The 9,556-nt window shown below is 42.6% G+C and overlaps 1 protein-coding gene and 1 pseudogene across 3 annotated transcripts in view; one reads left to right on the top strand and one right to left on the bottom strand.

Annotated features, from left to right (window-relative positions):
• Positions 1–9,556, top strand: part of Pak2 (p21 (RAC1) activated kinase 2) — a 69,300-nt gene that overhangs the window by 12,321 nt on the left and 47,423 nt on the right. The gene's annotated exons all lie outside the window — the stretch shown is intronic.
• LOC116086741 lies at positions 2,699–2,808 on the bottom strand (annotated as a pseudogene).

Raw genomic sequence — 9,556 nt, 5'->3', positions numbered from 1 at the left:
AAAAAAAAAAAAAAGACAGGCTTTCTCCGTGTAGCCCTGGCTGTCCTGGAACTCTCTCTGTAGACCCAGCTGTCCTCGAATGCAGAAATCCACCTGCCTCTGCCTCCCAAGTGCTGGGATTAAAGGCGTGCACCACCACTGCCTGGCCAAAAAAAAAAAAAAAAATCGCCTGGCGGTAAAACCTAGTCTCAGGGGGAAAAAAAACAGACAAACCAGAAACTAAATATTTTTACCTTATTATTTTATTTTATTTTTTTAAATATTTAATTTTTTTGCTTACATGAGTCTGAGTACACTGTTGCTCCCTTCAGACACACCAGAAGAGGACGTCAAATCTCATTACAATGGTTGTGAGCCACCATGTGTTTGCTGGGAATTGAACTCAGGACCTCTGGAAGAGCAGTCAGTGCTCTTAACTGCTGAGCCATCTCTCCAGTCTCATATTTTTATTCTAATGATTTTTGTCACTAGTTACTAGAAGAATAAATCTAGATAAATGTTTGGGACATACACACTTTGTACAAAGAAATTTGATAGCAGCCTGGTGTGGTGTTGGTGCACAACTTTAATCCTAGCACTCAGGAAGCAGAGGCAGGTGTATCTCTATGAGTTTGAGGACAGCCTGGTCTATGTAGTGAGCTCCAGAACAGCCAGAGCTACATGGTGAGACCATGTCTCAAAGAAAAAAGAAAGATGAAATTAAATGCAAAAGATACAATCATAAAAATGAGTCTTTCCAGAACATAGCAGAATCTATAAGTGGCACTGTCACTTTCTAAAGTAGCCACTCTCCAAAGTTGCGTGGCTATTCCAGGAATACTTCCATCATTTACATCACTTTTAGAACTTTTCAAAAAGCTCTTATTGGTTCTTTGTGAATCTCACATTGTGCACCACAGTCCACTCCTCTCTCCCTCTGTCCTTGCAGCCTTCCCCTCAACAGAGAACAAATCTGTTGTGGGAGCTACAGTGTGTCCTATGGTATACCCTTTTGTCCATATTTCTTTTCTGGCAAAATGGCTTTTTGCAATGACTCTGGTCTGATACAAGGCCTTTGGCTTCTGCCAGTCCATCAATACTAGAATCTCACTGAGACTCCTCAAGAGAGGAGTCCTCAAGGATATCCTGTTGTTTGTTGGTCTGTATCATGGAGATCCTGTAGTTTTGGATCTGTGGGGCTGGCCCCTTCATACACTCCAGCAGTTATTCAGTGGGGTAGATGTTGGGGTGGGCCAACTCAAAGCCCTGAATCTGGTCGGAGAGGTATCTGAGCTGGCCAGCCTACCTTCTGGCTCTCCTGCTCCCCTGCTCCCCTGCTCCCCTGCTGGCAGGCTCACTAGCATATCCCTTCTCTCAACCAGAACCAACTCCTGGTTCTGCTGCCCAGGTGAAGTACATGGCCCTCTCTGCTGAATGTTACAATCAGTGACGGCCATGGCCAGTTCTCCTACTCTCATGACCATGGACCATCTCTCCCTCTTGCCATATGATGCAAGGGATGATGGAGGGGAGAAGAGGCATCTCTCCCTCATCTGCACCACCACCCAGCAGACAAGCGGCAGGGCTGGGTCTCCTGCTCTCCTATGGTCCAGGCCCAGCTCTGCTGTGCTACGTAGGCAAGGTGCAGGGACTGCACCTCTGGGTGCTCTTCCCAGTGCTGCAGCAGGTGGAGGACAGGGCCAGCTCTCCAGCTCTGATGACCTCTCCTAACGACTGATCTTAGGTGGCGGGGGGTGGGGGGGTGAGGGCAGGGGGGACGGGGAATCTCTTCTTTGCCCATGTCAACACACTGCACTCATGCTCTCTGGCCAGCTTGACTTTGTTCCTCCCAAATACACCAGGGTCAACTCTCTGTACTCCCCAGGCAAGGTGCAGGGCCTGCTCTTTCAAGTGCTACAGCTGGTATGGGGCAGGGTCTGCTCTGATGATACCAGGATCAGGTCTCCCACCTGCTGCAGGTGGTAAGGGGTGAGACAGTAGGAGGGTATCTCTCCTTTGTCCATGTCACTACATGGGAGACCAGTGGCCAGGCCAGCTCTCCCATGCTCATATCCTGAGTCAGCCCACCTCCAACTCCCGAAATGTTCATAGCCTGCTCTTCCCAGTACTATAGCTGGCTAGGGGGAGGGGCAACTCTTCTTTTCTCACACCCCTAGGGCCAACTCCCCCATGATACCCAGATGAGGGGTGGGGCCAGTCCTGCCCAGCCTTCAGACATCAATATGTCCTCAAGCAACAACCCAGACCAGCAACCCAGACCAGGGACATCAGCCTGGCCTTTGGGGTAACAGACCTCTGCTGCTGCAGGGCCATACACTCAGACGTGGCCCCTAGTGGGCAGCATAGGCTAGACCCCCACTATGGTCTCAGGTTGCATCACCAGCTACTCAAGTCAGGCTGTTCCTCACTGCCCTCAAGTCTCTAGTTCTACTTCTCTCCATTGTGCCCATATCCTTCTGTTTTTCTTTCTCTTCCATTTCTCCACCACCTTCTTGCTCTTCTTGGTGCGCCTGGAGTCTCTGAGTATCTGGGGTTGTCTGAAGTACTATGTCCTGTTCATGCATTGGTATAAGGCAGGGATTATCTTGGATATGGCCTGCCCGGCACCAGATTAGAAGTCATCTCAGGCAAGCTCCCTGTCCATGTCCCCCTGCACAGGATGGTCATCTCAGGCTCAGTTATTTTTTTTCTTTCAGGAAATGTTAGGCTACTAATCACGCAGATGTTCACAGGTCAGAACACTGACCTAGCCTCTTCTCTCTGTTACCTACTCATGCACATGTGACACAGCTGCAGAGTTAGAACTTTTAAAAATTGTTTTAGACACACTAGTATATTCTGCAGATCCTAGTCATCTTTTCATAAATTAAAAGAATTTTTATTTTATATGTATGGTGTTTTTCCTACATAGATGTCTGTGCACTGCTGTGCCCATGGAAAACAGAGGAGGGTCATGTGATCCCCTAACAGGAGTTACTCATATGGATGGGGGACTTGAATCAACCTCTCTGGGAGAACAACTTGTGCTCTTAACCACTCAACTCTCTCTCTAGTCCTCTTCTCCTTAAAAATTATTGTTATTTAGTGGCACACACCTTTGGGCAAAGAAATAAAATAAAAATATCAAAATGAAAACAGGTGTCTCATAATGTAGCTCAGGCTGACCTGAAACTTGCTTTTGGGGGGGGGGGTTGTTTGTTTGTTTGCTTGCTTATTTGTTTTTATCTTGTTTTGTGAGTTTCACATTACATACCCCAGTCCCACTCATCCCCCATCCCCTCATATCAGCCCTCCACCACTGCTACTTCCCCCCTAAAATAATACACATACACACAGAAATAAAACAAACAGAAAATATCTTGTCATGGAAGCTATGTATGTTCCATGGCATACCCCTGTCTATATACCTTCACTTGCAACTGTTCACTGCAGTGAATCATTGCTGACCTGGAACTGTTTTAGCTTTAGTTTCTGATGCAGCTGACATTACAAGCATGCTCTACTGTGCCTGGCTTTAGAAAATGGTCACCTGAAGAGGATAAAAATAATGTCTAGTTTTGTCTATGTGAAAATCTATCAGTGAAGTTATACAAAATATGTTGTATGAACACCAGAGGTATAGAAAGTGCCTCAAAATGCTATTCATCAAATTTACCACCATTATGTCTCAAAGTTGTTTTGTTTTTTTCTTTTGAGACAGGGTCCCACTATGTAGCTCTGGCTGTCCTGAAACTGTGTAGATCATGCTGGCCTTGAACTTACTAAGATCCCCCTCCTTTGTCTCAAGCAGACTCCTACCCTTGTTATCTTGTATTGTCTCTCAGCTTGCTGTGTAGCTGAAGTTGGCCTTGAATTCTGATGCCCCTGCCTCCACTTACCAACTGCCAGAGTTAGAGGCATGTCCACCACCCCTGGCTTGGTTAGTCTTCTTATTCTTGCCTATATCGACAGCATAAAGTCGTATCTGCTGGTGGCCTATTTACAGATAATAACTAAGGTTGGTCATGTTTCCTTGTTTGGCTATTACTTATTGGATTCTTTCTAAGATTTATTTGTTTTTCTTTTATGCCTTCATGAATTCCTGCATGTATGTGTGAGTATCACATGTGTGCCTGATGCCCTAGAAGGCGGTGGTGGTGGTGGTGGGGAACTGAATGCCCTGAAATTGGAGTCCCAGGTAGTTGTGAGCTGTCAAGTGGGTACTAGGAGTCACACCCAGTGTTCTTACTGCTGAGCCATTTCTCAGATTTCTACCAGCCCCATTTCTTAGATTCTTTGTATTTTCTCTCTTTTTTTAATCCAAAGTACATTTTAAAAATCATTTTTTTAAATATCAACCACCTTGTTGCTTCGGTTCTCTTGTGGAGACTGTACATTAATTTCCTAGGAAGTGCTCTCTGTGTTGTAAGACAGTCTCTTATGTAAAGATATTCTATAATCATTTAAGGAATTTTGACTGTCACATTCAGTCTTTAGCTTAAAGTATATGTATGTGTGTGTGCATGTGCGTGCATGCGTATGTGCATGTATGGGGGAGGATCGTATTTGTATGTATGTAGATGTAGACCTGTTCCTTTGCCTGGATCCCTCTAAGCAAAGGGTGAGACAGAGGGCTTATGTAAGTTTACCTTATTAGGAAGTAGATTCCCGGAGAACAGAAGTGTGAGGAAAGGGAAGTGAAGCCTGGAAGGAATAGTAGCGGCTAAAGGGAAGTGTAACCAGTAGTTGCTGCCTTGTCCCATCCAACACAATGTGTGCTACCAGATTCTGTATGTTTGGGTGCAACATGACACAGCAGTATTGTGAATTCTTACTTACCATGCTGTACCTAACCTCAACTGTAAGCAGTTTGCTGGGGTAGTAGCTTGAGCAAGATGAGCCCAGAGGCTCTGAAAAACTACAAGTAATGCAATATCAGAAACTAATTTTATAATATAAAATGTTTTCCTATTAGGTGAGCTAAACATAATTACATATCTATATAATTATTATTCCAAGGCATCCTGGGCCTTTGGTCATTTAGAATTGGTCTCATTGTTTCACAAAGACATCATAGAATTGATGAGGATTGTAGTGAATCTGTAGATGTTTGAGGGATGTCGATTCTGATCAGTTTTTGAGTAAATTCATAAACATTAATATCTCTTTCCACCTATAGCTTTGATGTCTTTCAGTACATTTTCCCCTTTTAGACATGTTGTAAGCCCACAGTTCCCAAGCCATGCCAGGGCACCGTACTGAGTTCATCGGCACCATGGAGTCTTTTTAGATTTTAAACAGTGAACAAAATGCACTGGTCTCAACAGTCTTCTAGTTCTAGGAAGACTAGCTTCAACATAGAGCTGTAATATATTTGATATTCAGCTCAGTAAAGTGGCCGTTGAGCTGGACTAGTGACGTCAGTGTAGAGTAACTCAGGGCTTGGAACTCACAGTGTCCATTGAATAATGTTACCCATACAAAGTATCGTTTCCTCTCAACTTACATGTAATATTTTTTCAAATAAGTACTATTTTTAAAGACATGAATGGCAAATGAAATGGTTTCAACCAGTTCAATAAAGAGATGACATGGTTAAATATTTTTCTTTTGGTGTTGGGGTACCATGCAGTAATTTACCCAAGAGGGATACAGTGAACTGAGAGTGTGTCTTAGGAACTTTCTGTTTTTAATGTTATTATAAATGATAGTTTCAGCCAAGCTTGTCTCAGCCAGGTGGTGGTGGTGCACACCAGGGAGCAGAGACAGGTGGATCTCTTGAGTTCGAGGCTAGCCTGGTCAACAATGAGTCCAGGATAGCCTGGGCTACAGAGAGAAACCCTGCCTTGGAAAACACAAAACAAACAAACAAACAAACAAACAAAAAACCAATCAATCTGGGCTGGCAAGATGGCTCAGCAGGTAAGAGCACTGACTGCTCTCCCAAAGGTCCTGAGTTCGGATCCCAGCAACCACATGGTGGCTCACAACCAACTGTAATAAGATCTGATGCCTTCTTCCAGTACATCTGAAGACAGCTACAGTGTATTATGCGGGGGCCAGAGTGAGCGATGCCAGAGAGAGTTCAATTCCCAGCAGCCACATGATGGCTCACAGCCATCTGTATAGCTACAGTGTACTCATACACATAAAATAAATAAATCTTTAAAAAAACCAATCAATCCATGATAGTCTTTAACCTTTACTTGAATTTTATAGGCAATCATTTGTGATCAATAACACTTATTTGGAGACAAAAGAATTTGGTAATAGAAATTAAGATGGTATGATGGTTAACATTGGTTGTGACCCTGACAGGATTTGTAATAACTATGAAAACAAAACTCTACATGTGTGTGAGGGGGTATCTGGATTGGGTGTATTGTGGGAAGAACCATCCTAACTCTGGATACCACCATTCCATGGGCTAGCATCCTAGAGTGAATAAAAAGAAGAAAGAAGCTGAGAACCAGTGCTTTGTCTCTGCCTCCTGAATGTGACTGCAATGTGGCCAGCAGCCTCATTTCCTGCCACCATGCCCTTCCCACCATGGTGGACTGTATACTCAAACTCTGAGCCAAAGCAAACCTTTCTGCTGTAAGCTGGTTTGTTAGGTTATTTTGTTACAGCAACAAGAAAAGTAGCTGGTGAAATGTCAAGATAGTTTGCCCATCTGCCATTCATTCCCCACCCTACCTCTCTGAAAGGATAGGCAAGTCACAGTGTTAGTTTGGTGACCAAAGGAAGGAGCTGAACGGAATGGGTCGCTTTGTTTTCAAGATACAACTTGAATGAATGGCAGCAGATTGCTTAAATTGGTAGCATTGTTTATTTGAAAAACATTTTCAGGTTTTGTTGTCTGTGTAATACCTTGCTGTGTACTTTTAGATAATGCAAAAAAAGATGTGCCAGACATGGTACCTATGTGATCCCAGCAATCTGTAGGCTGCGTCAGGCAGGTGCAAAGTTCAGGTTTACCCCGACTATGTTGGGAATCTTTCCATCCTCCCTCTGAAAACCTATAAAGTTAGTGTCTTCCCACAAGGAGTAGCCCTCAGGAGAGGAAATAGACACATCATATTAGGCAGTGTCATAATTTGGTCAGTATGTTTAGTACACAATGCAGAAAGTCCTCATTGTAGTTATTGAATGTGTAAAGACAAGATGAAAGTTTAGCAGTCACTACTCAGTTTTGTGCATCTGCACACATTTCATTTCCTGCTACCCACATGGCAGCTCACCAGTCTGTCTGTAAGTCCAGATCCAGGGGATCTGATGCCCCCCTGACTTCCACCAGCACTAGGCGTGTTGGGGGAACACATACATATATATGCAGGCAAACATTTATACACAGAAAATAAACCTTTAAAAGTAGCAGTAGTCAGGGCTGGAGAGATGGCTCAGCGGGTAAGAGCACTGACTACTCTTTTGAAGGTCCTGAGTTCAAATCCTAGCAACCACATGGTGGCTCACGACCACCTATAATGAGATCTGATGCCCTCTTCTGGTGTGTCTGAAGGCAGCTACAGTGTACTTACATATAATAATAAATAAATAAATGTTTTTCTAAAAAAAGTAGCCGTAGTCAAGCACACCTTTAATCCCAGCAGTTGGAAGATGGATGCAGGACAACAGAAGTTTGAAGTTGCCAAGCTTGGTGACTAGGCCTTTAATCCCAGCACTTGACTTCTCTAAACAGTTCAATATCATCCTTCATAAATATCAAGTTTCAGGTCAGCCTGGGCCAAACGTATATATCTGTGAGTATTATTGATAAGAATTATTAAAGTTTGTTTTTCCTGAAAAGGTTTTATACTGGTTGTTTTTTGTTTTTTTGGGGTTTTGTTGTTGTTTTGTTTTGGGTTTTTTTGTTTGTTTGTTTTTGGTTTGGTTTGGGTTTTTAGAGGGGGAGGAGATTGGTTTTTTATTTATTTATTTATTTTTGACTCATCAGAGAATACTTCCAAATGAAACTGTATTCCACAGGTTAAGTTTACACTATTAAAATGCATTTAGAGCTGAGTTGTGGTGGTTAGTTTCTGCATCCTCAGTGTTCAGGAAGATCACAAGTTCAAGGCCAGCCTTGACTACACAGCAAGCAAAGGAGGGTGGTGGTGGTTAGAATTTCTCAGGGATTTTTTTTTTCCTTTCACTATGACGAGGCTCACTATGATGAGGCTCATTAATTAAGGGTTTTTTTTTTTATTGTTTTTATGCCCAGAGAGGTTTATTTTTGATTTGTCCCTGTAGACTACAGCTGTTTAGATCATCTTTATGTGAAAGGGACTTACAGTGTAGCTTTCAGACTTAGGCAAAATCTGGTTTTGTTGCCTGTCTCTTCTGGCTCCCATCAAAGTAGAAGTAGGTTTAGTCAGATGTAGTGGACTGTTGTAAATGGCCTACTTACGCTTTAGAGTCAACTATTTTCAGCTTGGTTTTGGATTCACTAAAATCTCATTTTATTAGCATTTTTTTGTGTACTAAACTTTTAAAACTTTTGCTTTTACATTTATTTGATTTGTGTATGTATGTGTGTGGAGGTCAGAGAAAAATTTGTAGGTAGGTGTAGGCATTCTTTCCACCATGTAGATTCTGGAGATGGAAAGAACGAGGTTGTCAGGCTTGGCAGAAAGTATCTTTGCCCACTAAGCCATCTCCCTGGCCCCATGACATAAATCTTTTGATTAGTTCCATGAACTTGTGTTTATCTGAGTTCAGTGCAGTTTCACTTCTCTGCATTTCTACACCTCTCTGCATCAAGTCTCTGCTTTGGAGCTTTGACATCTTGGCCTAATGTTCTGACTGGCATACTCTCTGGTAAATGAGTCACTTCCTTTCCAGTGTGGGAACCTCTGACTCAGTGTGTAGCAGCACCTGCAGGTAGTTTGGGCTTGTTTTCATCTATACTTATGCTCACAAAGGTTCTTAAGATCTGGGGTGCAGTGGTGTCGGCTTATGAAGAGATTATTAGAGTTCTGGTCAGTGTTATTATATTAATAAGCTCCTGAAAACACATAAAATTTAAGTAAAATTTTGAATCATGAACCATGTTTTCTGGTACTGTGTTTTTCACTTCTGTGCCACAGTTGATCCCAGTAGATAATAATAAATTGATTTCCACTAGTTAGACTGACTGATTCCACACACCACTTCTTTATTTCTGCCATGTATTTAGCTACCTCTGGTCTTCTTCAGTATACAATTGAGGAACTGTTTGTGTTTGAGGCTTGTCACAGTTAAACAATGGCCCTGTTAAAGAGTACAGTGTGTTTTGGGCACACTTTTTGTTTTGCCTACTTGTTTGTTACTGAAAAGTATCAAAAAGTGAACAGACTGGAGAAGGGCACTACTTACTTGCTTTTTTTTTCTTTTGCTTTTTTTTTTTAAGATATATTTATTTATTTTTATGTATATGAGTACACTGTAGCTGTACAGATGGTTGTGAGCCTTCATGTGGCTGCTGGGAAGTGAGTTTTAGGACCTCTGCTCACTCCAGTCAACCCCCCTTGCTCTGGCCCAAAGATTTATTTATTATTATATATAAGTACACTGTAGCTGTCTTCAGACACACCAGAAG

The sequence above is a fragment of the Mastomys coucha genome, unplaced genomic scaffold (assembly GCF_008632895.1).
Source record: "Mastomys coucha isolate ucsf_1 unplaced genomic scaffold, UCSF_Mcou_1 pScaffold12, whole genome shotgun sequence".
In the NCBI taxonomy this organism is placed as follows: Eukaryota; Metazoa; Chordata; class Mammalia; order Rodentia; family Muridae; genus Mastomys; species Mastomys coucha.
The sequence above is the reverse complement of the archived record's forward strand: the minus strand, read 5'-3'. Positions and strand labels throughout refer to the sequence as shown.